Source organism: Lolium perenne, chromosome 6 (genome assembly GCF_019359855.2).
Source record: "Lolium perenne isolate Kyuss_39 chromosome 6, Kyuss_2.0, whole genome shotgun sequence".
Taxonomy (NCBI): Eukaryota; Viridiplantae; Streptophyta; class Magnoliopsida; order Poales; family Poaceae; genus Lolium; species Lolium perenne.
The window spans coordinates 166,169,665-166,182,675 of record NC_067249.2 but is presented as its reverse complement, the minus strand read 5'-3'; the positions used below and the strand labels follow the sequence as shown (position 1 = coordinate 166,182,675).

At 41.0% G+C, this 13,011-nt stretch overlaps 2 long non-coding RNA genes across 13 annotated transcripts; one reads left to right on the top strand and one right to left on the bottom strand.

Annotated features, from left to right (window-relative positions):
* Nucleotides 1-573: 573 nt before the first annotated feature.
* Nucleotides 574-5,798, top strand: LOC127307016 (uncharacterized). Of its 12 annotated transcripts, none has more exons than XR_007855048.2 (8): nucleotides 575-1,024; nucleotides 1,293-1,594; nucleotides 1,696-2,735; nucleotides 2,821-2,941; nucleotides 3,164-3,213; nucleotides 3,298-3,383; nucleotides 4,017-4,130; nucleotides 4,217-5,798. It is a non-coding gene; the product is annotated as an uncharacterized lncRNA (long non-coding RNA). The 12 variants fall into 12 exon arrangements; XR_007855049.2 differs by having other exon boundaries at nucleotides 576-1,024; nucleotides 1,696-1,719; nucleotides 1,805-2,735; nucleotides 3,298-4,130; XR_007855047.2 differs by having other exon boundaries at nucleotides 576-1,024; nucleotides 4,041-4,130.
* Nucleotides 5,799-7,131: 1,333 nt separating this feature from the next.
* On the bottom strand, nucleotides 7,132-12,696 carry LOC127307017 (uncharacterized). Its single transcript, XR_011746620.1, has 8 exons — nucleotides 12,616-12,696; nucleotides 11,396-11,799; nucleotides 9,982-10,037; nucleotides 9,745-9,879; nucleotides 9,636-9,697; nucleotides 9,431-9,514; nucleotides 8,961-9,034; nucleotides 7,132-7,748 (listed from the first exon to the last, which is right to left on the bottom strand). It is a non-coding gene; the product is annotated as an uncharacterized lncRNA (long non-coding RNA).
* Between the last annotated feature and the right edge of the window lie 315 nt (nucleotides 12,697-13,011).

Sequence of the window (13,011 nt, the reverse complement as noted above, 5' to 3'; positions counted from 1 at the left end):
GGAGAGGAGAATGGAGCGGCGGTGGTGGAGAGGAGAGAGAATGGAGCGGCGGTGGTGGACGGCGTACGAACTATATAAAGGTGGCAACTACCCACATTTACGCCGACTGGACGCCGCGTGGCCAGTCGCTGCTCTCGTGGCCGCCTCGGTTTCCGCGCGGGAGGCCATTAAACGCCGACGACCAACATTCTCGCGTCGTGGCCGATGCGAACCGTCGCGTCCTCTCGCTGACAAGGCGCCCGCACCCGCGAAAATCATCGTTCCGCTATCGTCGGCGCGCCCGATTCGCGCCCTTGGCGAAGGGGCCGGCACGGGGTTGCCGGCGATTCTATTGGGCTCCAAAATTGGTCGGCGCCGTATGGGGCGCGCCGGTGCGAGCCCATTTTCGCTCCTGGCCCCAAAAAAGCTATCGGGGCTGCTATCAGGGCCGCCGGTGGAGATGCTCTAATAGCCTACTTACAAATCAAACGAGTTATTACAAGTTAAAGTGACATATTTTCCACACGTCCAGTAGTCCTTGTGGAAGACATCGCAGCATTGAGAACAAGCAAGTGCGTGTGGGTAGGAAGGCCTCTGGGGCTATCCACGATACGCACCTGGCGCACGAGGGCTGGCGAGTGCGAGAGAGAAAGAAAAACGCGAAAGAAAAAGCTAGGCGAGCAACGAAAAAAAAGGTGAAGTGGATTTGTCTCACGCTTCTTCTCCCCACACGCAAACTCCTCCATCTCCCAGTCCCAGCGGCGGCGGCTCCCGACGCCCTCATCTTCTTCCTCTCGTCCGCTCCGGCCGGTTCCTGGTCTCCTGCACCGTCACGGCTTCATCTGCGTCGTCATCCCGTGCTGGAAGCAGGCAGGAGCAACTCAACCGCGGAGGCTCGACGGCCAGAGCGACGGCGACCGGCGCGGCCCTAGATTGCCATACGGCCCTCCCAATGTCCGGGATGCGTCGCCCCTTGCTCTCGTCCCCAAGCCCCAACAGATCGAAGGCCGAAGCGCCGCGCATCACGGCGGCAGTTTGGACTGAGGTACGTGATTCCCATTTTTCTCATTGTATTTTCTCCATTTTCTCCATTGTCATCGATGGATGGATCAAGTTGCAAACCACGATTGTTGCACGGAGTACATGTGATTCATCAGCGTATCTTAGGGATAATCATCTAAGTACAGATGTATGTCACACACTGATATATAGTTTGTGATTTCACGTCCTGTTGATTGATTGATGTTGCCTTATGCTATTTGGCATTTGTTGTTGTTAATTTACCACTTTTTACTTTCAATGTTGGTTTATAGAGCTGCAGGCGAGGGGTATTCGCTGCCCACTTCCAATCGTGCCCCCTTTGCAACTTCTTTATTCCTTGGGATTGTACAATGCACTCTGTCTTGATGAATTGGTCACTTGCCAAGGCTTCAGTTATAAGAGAAGGATTTTCCTTGGGAATAATGGAGCTAATTCAGTGACAAGAAAGCAACTATGAACTACATCACATACATGTTCAGAAAACTATTCCGAATGGTTTGGTCAAAATCAAGGATCTGGATCATCTAGCTATACTGAAAGGCTATCTTTGTGATATTTTTTCCCTGTTGCTTTTGTAAGTACATTTGATGCGTACTATCATTTATGGAAAAAATTTCCGTGCAAGATTTGTCCTAATCATTTTTTATGACTCCTACTTTTCTTGTATTTCTACAGGAATCATGGAGTGCTTCCTAGCATGTTAACAACCCCTCATCTATCCATGTTATTTTCAAAGATCCAATAGTTGCAGTAACTCTAATCTATTTTTTTGTATGCATCAAAGTGATGAATCGGCTTGACATCCATCATCTTTCAAGGTATATAAACATGCAAATCCAGTTTATTATATCTCTCTCTTTGAGACGAATCCTTAAAGTGACCAGGTTGTATTGATACTGGTAGTGTAAATATGATGTCTAACTCTTCTCAGGAAAGTAAGCTGCACTTCATGCGCTTTTGGAAGGGAGCAATTTTTTATCAGAATTTTGGCACTATATCCTAATCTGAAGTGGTGCTTATGAGAATTTGACTTGAAAAATGCACTACCGCATACCAGATCAGATAAAGATGTCACAAGATTGAATTTGGAGGACAACCGTCAGCGAGCTTAAGGACGTTGCCTTAGTCGCTCCTTATGTATGTGTACAATTTGGTCCCTTTATGTGACTTTGTCGTCATGTGTTGGGGCCCAAGACTTATTTTTCGGTATAGAGAAGCAAGTGCAACCCCCTTTACCCTATCCCAGGGCTCTCCACGATAGCCCGGTGGCGCGCTCGCGCTGGGCGAAAATTGTACAGCCTCGCCCGGCTCGATTGTACTGCAGTGTACTACGAGAAAGTGCGATCACTGGAGCTGTACTGCAAGCGAGCCAGGGAAAAATTGTTGAAGCCATCCTCCTATCCTCTCACCTTTGCTCTCTCCCTCCCAACCCCTAATTTCTCTCCCCTCCCAATCATCCTGGCGGCGGCAGCAGAGGCGAGAGGGCAACAGAGTTGCGACGACCAGGTCAAGAACCCCAGTAGCCGCCTCCCCTCCCCTACCCCCTTTTCATCGCCCCAACGCTCATCAGGGAGCAGGACGACCTGTGCCTCCAGATGTGCCGCTGCCGCGACATGGAAGCCGGCCTACTGATGCTGCTCTCCTCCCGTGTCGGGGACGACGAGCTACTGCTGCACACCGGTGAATAGTGGCGATCGAGTACTCCTTTATGTCAGGTTCGTTCCCCTTTTTCTAATGGAATGCTGTCATTTTCTTATTTATATTGCAATGATTGATGGTAAAGCCCAATGCATCGGTCAGGCGAGGATGGGAGGCGGCGGGTTCAGGAGGGCGCCTGGCAGGGATGATGTGGCGCCATATTTGTGGCGTAAGAGAAGGAGGGGGACCTATCGGTTTATGAGTGATAGTCCACATCGAACACGTAAGCCCTAACCATTGCTCTTCGGGTTTCATCTGTGAGCCCTCTGTACTCAGTCATGTTAATTGTTCTATCGCACTTGTTTTTTTGTAGACGTGTTCTATGGAAGTGCTAGGAGCAGCAAATCTCCTTATTAATGTGTTGCCATACCTGGCAGGGCTAGCCATTTTAAATTTATTCGTTCCTTCACTCAGATAATTTTTGTTTGGTTCCATTTGTTTGTAGGTTCTTGTGGAGGTTGGTCGAGCTCCAAGACAGGGTCAGAGTTGGTCAAGGTATAATGGATGGAGCTTTAATGTCAGAGATTTCCCCACTATTGTTCACTTCATAGACATGATGTTCTTTTTTCCTTTTACCAGAGAACCAATGATTTTGTGAAAAATAAATCCATGCGACCTCTATTATATGTGGCTACAGGGTGACCTCTATTATTTGTCGCTATAGGGTGAGCTTATAATGTCTTAGAATATTTAATTTTGACATATGTATTCTACCATATTGCTATGCGTGAAGCTTGCGAATATGTTGAAGAAAGTTGCATGTCAAGGTAAAAGAATACTATATCCGGGACTAGTGGCAGTAGAACTATGTTCTGTTCCATGCTTATTGTCATAGTTGTCATATGCTGATAATGCCGGCATGTTGTGGTGTTCCTACTCTCATGCTTATCCTCAGATTTTGAACTTATTTGTTTGAAACACATATACCTCCTCATGGTCTCAATAATAGTTGGATTGTAACTGTAGTCCGTAACAGTCTTTTTGTCTTTCATTTGGCTAGCTTCCCTGTTGAACTAGGATGTCCAGTATATAAATACAGAGATGGACCTCTCAAGGCTGTAGATGAATATTAGTTTTGCAAACCTTCTGTGATGGTACTGTCAGGATTCAGGAAGCAACTATTTATGTTTTCCCAGAGCCCTTTCATTCTTCCCCAAATTTAAACTATATTGATAATATAAATACCTACCCTCTTTATAAGTATCTGTGTGTGGTGTAATTATGTACATCTAATGTACCTACCCTCTTTATAAGTATCTGTGTATGGTGTAATTATGTACATCTAATGTCGTGTTGAGTTTTCTGGTATGTGCTTCTTGTAGGTTATTGTCATAGTGGGAGAAACTGGTTATGGTTAAATGGTGCAAATACCTCAGTATCTTCCTGGAGCTAGATATACAGCAAGAGGAAAGGTATGCTGCATGTCAACATTGATCTTTCTATTGTTCTTTCGCAAACCGTTTCCATGTTTATTGATCTTCCATGTTTTATAGTGCAGTATACATGCTCTGGTACATAGTGAGATGGCTATGCTCTGCTCCTTTGCGGCATTCGGCGGGAGTAGCACTGGCCACCGCAGCACAGCAACTTCGAGAAGAGGTGAGCCGCCTCTGATCTACCTTGAGTATAGGTGAGGATTGGGAATTCCGATAACATGTAAGCTAGAAGAGAAGTGTACTGCATATTTTTCAGATGAAGTAGACCACATGCCTATACTGGTAAATTGTTAGTAATTGCTTCAAAAATATGTTAAAGTTAGTAATTGCTCCTGGACCATAGGTATGAACACATGCCATTTGCATTAAGTCAAGTGCCCCACTGAAGCCTTTTGGTAAAAAAAAATCGTTTACTTCTGAAATATCTTTCAAAATACGGAATATGTATTGCTGGAAATCTGTGATAAAATGGGTCAAGATAGGGTGCATGAAAGCTTTTGTTTCAGAAAACAGGGCACCAGGTCCAGGCTAGACAGGTGGTTAACCCTCTTTGTGATATCATCCATTTTATTGCCATTCAAGGACTTACAGCTTAGGCCTTCAATCAGTTTGTGGTTTGCCTAACATATTTTTGTGCCTTCTGCTCACAACAAATTGCTACGTCTTCTTTTGCATAGGAAAAGTGGTAATACTTCTGTGCATATATAAGTCTGGTTTATAGGTTGACAATTATAGTGAATAAGATGTAGGTGCATATTCTGTTAAAATTCTAAATTAGAAGCACATGATTTATTGATTGGAATTTTCTATCTATGTTCTGGTGTGCTTATCTCTGCATTTGAAGGTAGCAAACTATGTCTTTTCAAGATAGTAAAATTGAGGAAAACAAATATAGTTCTTCAATAGAAAGATAATTGTTAAGACAACTATGCATGTGTTCTACTCTTGCATTCTAATTAGCATTAAAGGCCTCGAGAAAGGCTGGCCCTGCAACCCAATTCGCCCACCCTGCAGAATCGAACCTGAATCCGTTGTTTGCCTCCTCGCAAACTGCACATTTGGGCTCATCTGCTTGATTGGTGGCAGCTGTCTTCCAATCAGGTTTCTTTTCAGCTCTGCAAGGCCTGGAGCTCCATCATGCAGCTTGTTGTTGCTGAAAGCTCTAGACAGATTCCGCGGGGACCTTTCGGTGTGGTCGGACGCTCAAAAATGCTGAACCTAGGAAGACCACATGGACGACTGAATATAATGGCCAACTGGGTGCTGCTGATCGAGTCTCTGGTGCTTTGTATTCTTCTTTTCTTCAGTTTATCGGTTTCGCTCCCAGCTTGGTTCGGTTTGTCTTCAAATCCTGTAACTCTCCTCTAATCTATAATCAATGAAAAGCTGCGCTGACAGCCCTTTCGTCAAGAAAAGTTTCAACTTCTCAGCCTTTTAATTTTATTTTTCCATGATAATTGAGGAGAAAAGAATTCCGTTGTTCAACACAAAGAAAATTGTTGCGACGGCTCTTGCATTCTAATTAGTATCAAAGGCCTCTGCCTTTTCTATTTATTTTCTCAAGACTCTGGGTAATACAGGCAATTGGGCAACAATGTACAATCTTTCGTGTCTTCAGTTTTTAATACACTCGTGAATTATACACCCTATGTTGCTTGATACCTGAGTACATTGTTATCTATGTGTTACCAAATACGAGGACACAAAGATCAGCACGTCAAGAAAAGATCTTGAAACATGAAGCTAATAAGTAAAAAGCTGGGAAAAGGAGATTAGCCAAGTGCAAAGATTTAAGATAGAAGGTGTGGTCATTTGCTTGCACCTGACCGGCGAGGAGCTGCCCCATGGGGCAGCCCAACCACTAGTGCCGTTAATGTTGAGAATACTAGGGGTGCGTTTGGTAGACTGCATTGATTTCTTGCACCAATACGTTAGCGAAATGGGTCTCCCTGGGCGTCGCGAACGGGCCATGGGTCATGAAAGTCGGGTCGTTTGGTAGAGTGGGTGGCCTTTTCTGCGACGCGGAGGGAAGCTAGGCCCCACTGTTTGGTTGCCCGTTTACAGTACTTTCTTCACTGCTCGTGCAGCCTACAGCCTGTTTGATTGCAGATAGCTGAGTGTTATGGTAACCCCTTCACTTAGAGTGGTGATGTTACCTAGTACTCAATAACAGCGCACATCAGATTCAGTTCATCACAAAAAATGCTGGTAATACACATCAACTACTTAGTGGACGATGCATCACGAGCGAAGCAACTACTTCGTGATGCATCACAGGTTCATCACACGAGGGATTAGTATACTAGATGACCCGTTGCGCTATCGCGCAAATATAGTAGAATAAACTATAAATTTTACTTAATTTAGTACTGAGAATTAGCCTGAAATTTAACTGTTGTATTTTTCAAACACACCAATCCATCGAAGTGCTGCAGATACGACAACCAATCCATCTAAGTGCTGCAGAACGCAACAGTAAGATATGACAATTTAGTACAATTTCTTACTATTTTTCAGCTTTTATTCTTTCGTATATGCTCCGTCAGCAAATTATGGTTATTGTACCGAAAAATGTAGCATCATAAGAGAAGCACAGAAATACAATTAATAATTTCAAGAACAATATTTCTACTATAAGTAGCAAGACAAAACAGAGTTTGGTTCAAGATTTTAAGCCCTTAACCAATACCACAGGAATCAGAAACTACACAAATGTTTGACCTCTGCGTAAAGAATTTTCACCACTATTCTTGGATCATACCGCCAATCCCATCACGATTTGAGTTAACGGTCCAGTCTATTCCTGTTAACTCATCTCCCTAACCCTCTGCCTTGTTCTGCTACATCTCCCTTCGTTGCCTCCACTCCATCTAATCCGCTGACCAAGTACTCAAGCACATCCATCCACGCCATCAACCACAACAATCCACGGCATGAGTCATCCGCTGCTCGTCCCAAGATTTACCTAACACTTGATAGATGACAAAACATATTGAACATTCTAGAATCTTAAGATAATATGTTGTCATTTCATAATCCTAAGAGAATACATTTAGAGAAATAGTAGGAAATCTTAAAGAAATATATTAAAAAATGATAATGCAATCTGTTAGAAAGCCATCACTACCATTAGATAACAGAATGTACACTTTGCAGATTAAGGTAAGGTAATTTCATGATGTTAGCATCATAAGAATGCAATTTCTGTTCTCGTGAACCTAAATTAAATGTCCACTTGAATACACTACATATGGAATTTATTCAACTTGTCAAAAGTAAATAATTACAGAGATAATAAGAAAATGAAGGTATCACATGTATGAAAGACCTCTATACCAACTATGGAAATTCCTTGCATTTATCTCCTTTTCTTGAGACATAGAAGGCAATGCAGGTTGTTGTCGGCCAAGATACCAATCATATGACTGCTAAATTGCTAATGACAAAAGAAATACTATGTAGCTAGAAGGGTAATCTGTAAGGTCATGTTGCCTTCATATACCTTGTGTGGATATTCAGCCCGTGGAAATCCAAGTTGCATCAACAATTCAGCATATGACCAAGCATCATTGTTCGTGGGAATATCCGAACATTCTAGAATATGAAACGTTTGCAGAGTGATAATCAATATAAAATAAAACCGAAGAACAGTTAACACTCATAGATATCATTTGATAGCAGGATATATCAACCTCTGTTGATTTTAAGAGCTCTATTTTGACTTCTGAATGATAAATATGTATTTATAGTATTTTATTTCACCATCAATTATAACTATCTGTTGCATGCACCATACACAGCAATAGTTTCCTCCAGGAAGGTGAATAACACAATATTAGTTGACAGCGGAATCTTGCAGACTATAATGGTGAAAATGGTGGGCAATGGTGTCAAATAAATTCAGATATAACAAATCCAGGGGTTGCACCTGATTGTTAATTGATGAAACACATGGCACTGAAAAATCTCTAGTATCTTCATTCTAAATGAAACCACAGTCCAAGCTAATGTACGTACATCGCTATCTCGGAGAAGAACTTAAGAGGGGAAAAAAACCACCATGATGGGTAAGTAAAAGAGCCACATTATTAAATTTTTCATTGGAATCCACACATTTAGCTTCTTCACCACCCTCTTAGCTTAACGCCTTAAGGGTTGACACCCTGTATGTTAATATGGAAACATATATTTAGATAACTTTATAAAATCAAAGCAATTCCTCTTAACTTGGATGAGCCCTACATTCTTGGTATGTATATACACTTTTGTTTATATTGTGACCCTCGGCTGAAACCTATCCCACGCTCATAGTATTTTTATTTCAAAGACATCAGCAGGACATCCAAGTCAATAACTTATAGACGGGCAATTCTACCACTTTTTGATTTCATTGATAAGTTTGGATAGGCAGAGCTCTCCCAAATCCATGTGATTCTACCATTCTAGCAGCAGTGAGTTTAACTCTCAAATGTAGGGATGACTATTGGGCCGGCCTTGCCGTGTAACTTATGCATGATCGCTCCATGTAAACGCTGCAGTTCAACCTATATATATCGAGAATCTAAATGAAAAACTTTAAGTGCAAAGTTTCAGTTCTCTTTTTATCAAACAAATACATCACCAAATCAAACTAAAACAAAAAAATTATCACTCGGGCAGGGTAAATTAACTACACATGAAAAGTACCATTCATGGCGAACCATATTGCCTTCAGTAAAGCTATGCACTGGAAGTTTCATTTAGAATGAAGATGTAAAAAATATACTATGCCATGAACTGCAATACTGCTACAATTGTGTAACTTACTTTCTATATAGTGTACACTTCCCGCGCAGAAATTTGGTACAGATCCTCAATATCCCGATAGCACCATATCCACACTACAGTAGATAGAAATCATCAAATGACACTCACCCAGGAGTTGCGGGGTTCTTCTATTTCACTTTACAATCTGAATGAACAAGGATTTATAGAAAGTTACAACATAGCAATGATAAGGTTATATGAAGAAATTAATCTATAAAGTGGAGCAAGCATGCATTAGTTCCAAGAGAAGACGCAATTGTTTTTCTCCCAAAAAAATATATATAATCCAACAACTTGGGAAAGGCATACTGGTTATTCTAAATAAGTATCATAGTTAATTTTGATAAAAGGCATGATTCTCTGGTGCGTAGCTTCCCCTAGATCAGGGTGGCAACAACAAAGTACAGACTTTACAATACCTAAGCACTTCAAGCAAGTCAAACAAGAGCCAGAATAAACAGAGAGCGGACCATGAGAAAAGGAGGAGAGGGCTAGTAGATTATGCCTGAGTATCTCGTTCATTGACAAATCTGGTATGTTGATCCTTTCCCTTACTTCAGAAATGGCAATTAAAGGCATACAAAATTGAGAAAAATAATTAGTAAATATTCGTATAAGAAGACCTAGAGATCATGAGGGAGTACAAGATAGGACATCGATGGGAAGAATGAATACCTGCAGTAGGAACCAGAAACACCAATGCTTGCCGCTGTCATCAGAGATGTAAAATCTCCAAACTGAACAACAGACTATAGTTTACAGGGCTTCATTATTCAGAACGGACCTTCAGACCTTTATGATAGACTCCTTTGATATGGCAATCAATGGCATCAATAAACAGTGGAACGGTGGTGATATTACTCGGCGGCTCAAGCGGGAACTGTCACAACGCCATCGCCACTGCTTCCCGTTCTTTGCTCTATTTATCAACATTAGGCCATTAGATAAATGCAAATCAACTATACATGGAAATAAATGGTTAAATTCCAAGCTTGAGACGGAAATAAGGTTGACATCTTACCAGGTCCAATCATGTACATCATGAACTCGTGGTTTACTTTGAACAAACCTGCAATACTGAAATAACACCATTGGAACCGAACGTAAAGTGAACATTTTGCATTTACACAAGCTCAAGGAAATTGCATAGTACCTTTTCTTGTGATGTGTTTAAGAATTTTGCTAGGCACATTTTGGTAACACACAACTATATGGTACTACTTAATAGTTGCTTAAGCACCACTACAACAAGCTAAGGGAAATCAACTATGCAAGTGAGTAGCATATACTTCAGGTACCCGTCAGCAACAGGGTCACCTATGATCTGAAGAACACATTCAAATTATCCTAATATACCTGTGGCCACCCTCAAGACTCAAGACAGAAATGTCCGATGCTCCATCCAACCTCTGCATATCAGTAAGGTAAAATCAATATTAACGTCATGATAAAGCTTTCTAAAATATTTGAGTACAAAAAATAGCTGCAAGATTATATGAATAATTCAACATTAAACAATATGCTAAGAGAGCTCACACTTTCCTACCAGGAAAAATAATAAAGTAACAGAAAACAGAGGTCACACTTGACAGAAACTACAAAATGACAAGGATAATAGAGTTCAGATTTCACATTAACTATACTATGACCAGGAAAGAAAAAGCAAATGAATCTCGACAAATGAAACTTTGGCATAATCAGCCATACACTCATGGTTTCCCAAATCGACAATAAGCAATCCATTTGTTAATATTATGTTGCATGCATGCAGAAAACACCTCGGTTATACTTATGTTTCCTAGAAGATTAGAAGTTCAAACACAATTCTTAATTACGGAAATGGGAGAGCATGCAATGTCCAGCAAGGTGAAACAAGGAAAGCAGAATTCAATTGCAAACGGTCATTCAAAATTCCTTTTTAATAAGAGATTGGGTATATACCTGACAAGCACCATACGATATACGAAAGCAGAGAATGCAGGAAAAGTATTGGTCTGCTTGTACTCGATAACTACGTGATATCTGAACGCACAATGTTCTACAATATCCCATATTAATTGACTCTAGTTTCCCGAGGCCTGAGATTGATAATTGCATCTCAATACCAATATCAATAACAGAAAAGGTTTTACAAAGTCCAGCTGGAGCCAGGATAGTAGAGGCATCGAAAACCATCACACCACTCAAAATTAAAAGGAGTCCAGAGGATCCCATTTGGAACTTTAGGTATTCGCACCAGCAACTGGTTCCAGATTATAGCGGCGCAGATTAATCAAAAAAATATAAGAGAAAGAGATGTATAACAAATACAACTCGGATTTCAATCATAATCACCAAAGTTGCATTGCAAACACATCTATTTTCTGATACAATCATGCATTGTAATATCTAGCCCCGCGGTTTCATGGAAAACTTAGGTAGCAAACAAGAAGTACCTTCTCTATCTGTCGAAGCTGTTGAAATCTGGGCGACCACCGTGAGCTCATGCCCTCCGATATCCACCAATGTCTACTCCCTCACCCCGCAAGGGTCAATCAGACTGCTGCCAATAGTGGAACCACAATGTAGCATGAGGGAGGAGCGCGGAGATCAATATATGGTTGCCAAGTAAACATAATGGGGAAAATGGATTCCATAATGAAATAAACAATCCACTTTGGGAGGAGGGATAATTGCACCTGTGGTAATATGTTCAGGCACTTTGTTTCCTGCAACTCAGCATCAGTAGTAATATTTTCCAAATCAAATTCACTGTCTATATTTACAGATACACCACCCTCTGCGGCTAAGACAAGATATTCCAATGTCTTCCATTTCCATTAAATATGCACTTGATATTCTGAATGCAAAGTCAACGTAGTTAGTTACTTTACCCACAGGAAGTTTTTATGAACTATAGCACAATTAATTCTTGCGTTATCAAGGGTTCACAAAATAAGACATCTAACTTAAAAAAAGAGGTTTTATTGTACAGTTTTATCATGGATTGTTGCAGAAGTTCCATATAATACAAACACTATCACACCGTAAACCCTGAGCTAACTCTTGCAAGGCGAAACTTTAAGTAAACCAGAGTATGTTTGATAACCTAATTTTGCTTTATTATATTGCTGATAAGTACAGGTAAGCAAATATAATTGATGACAGCTTTCCCACCCCTGGTTTTTCAAAACTCTTGTCATAAACCGCATGAACTAACATGCCTACTTTGTCTACAAAGTAAAATACACATATTCCTGCTATAAGATGAACTCCACAATTAGTAAATCCATACAACATTCTAATTTTCTAAGATCTGAGCTGAAAAAACAATGCTTTGATAGCGGACAGATGGTTATGAATTGTGCAAATGCAATATCACTATCAACTGATGTATTACAAACCTTGTAGAAACATATGCTCGTGATCTTATATGATTAGCACAACACGTGAAGACCAACAAAAAATTACCCAGACTTTGCCCTCCAAAATATTTAGTATTGCTTGGATACATAAAAAGCCAATCTTGTTCAGTTTATAGCGAGGGGAATCACCTATTGCCAAAAAATAACCCATCAATGAATTATCCTATGAAAACAAATAAATTATTATCAATATCTCAGTTAACAATACAAGTAGTTACATAGATCCTTAATACATTTCTGACTGAGCAAACCTTCATGGTGGTGGGCTTGGTCTGGAGAATGAAGGAGGCAGTGGATAATGCCCAAACCGGCCTCACGCAAACTACCTCGACACCCAGCAGCGCTGCAGCAAACCCTCTGTCTGTGAGAAAAGCCAAGAAACATACATAAATGAATGGACAAATAGAGAAGGCTCTTGTGTTGATAAAATTTGCTGATACATCAAGGCTGCCATACCATGAGGGTTGCGCTGTTGCAAAGACGAAGGGCCTGCACACCGAGTATTTCTTGCAAGCTTCCATCTAAAAACTCACTTATGGCGGCACCTTAGCTTTTCAAATTAGATTCCATGTATCTGTCCCCATTCGGTTCACTGCTATGCCTCCCTCTAGCACATAATATGATCAAAATAGAATTAGTAAATGATT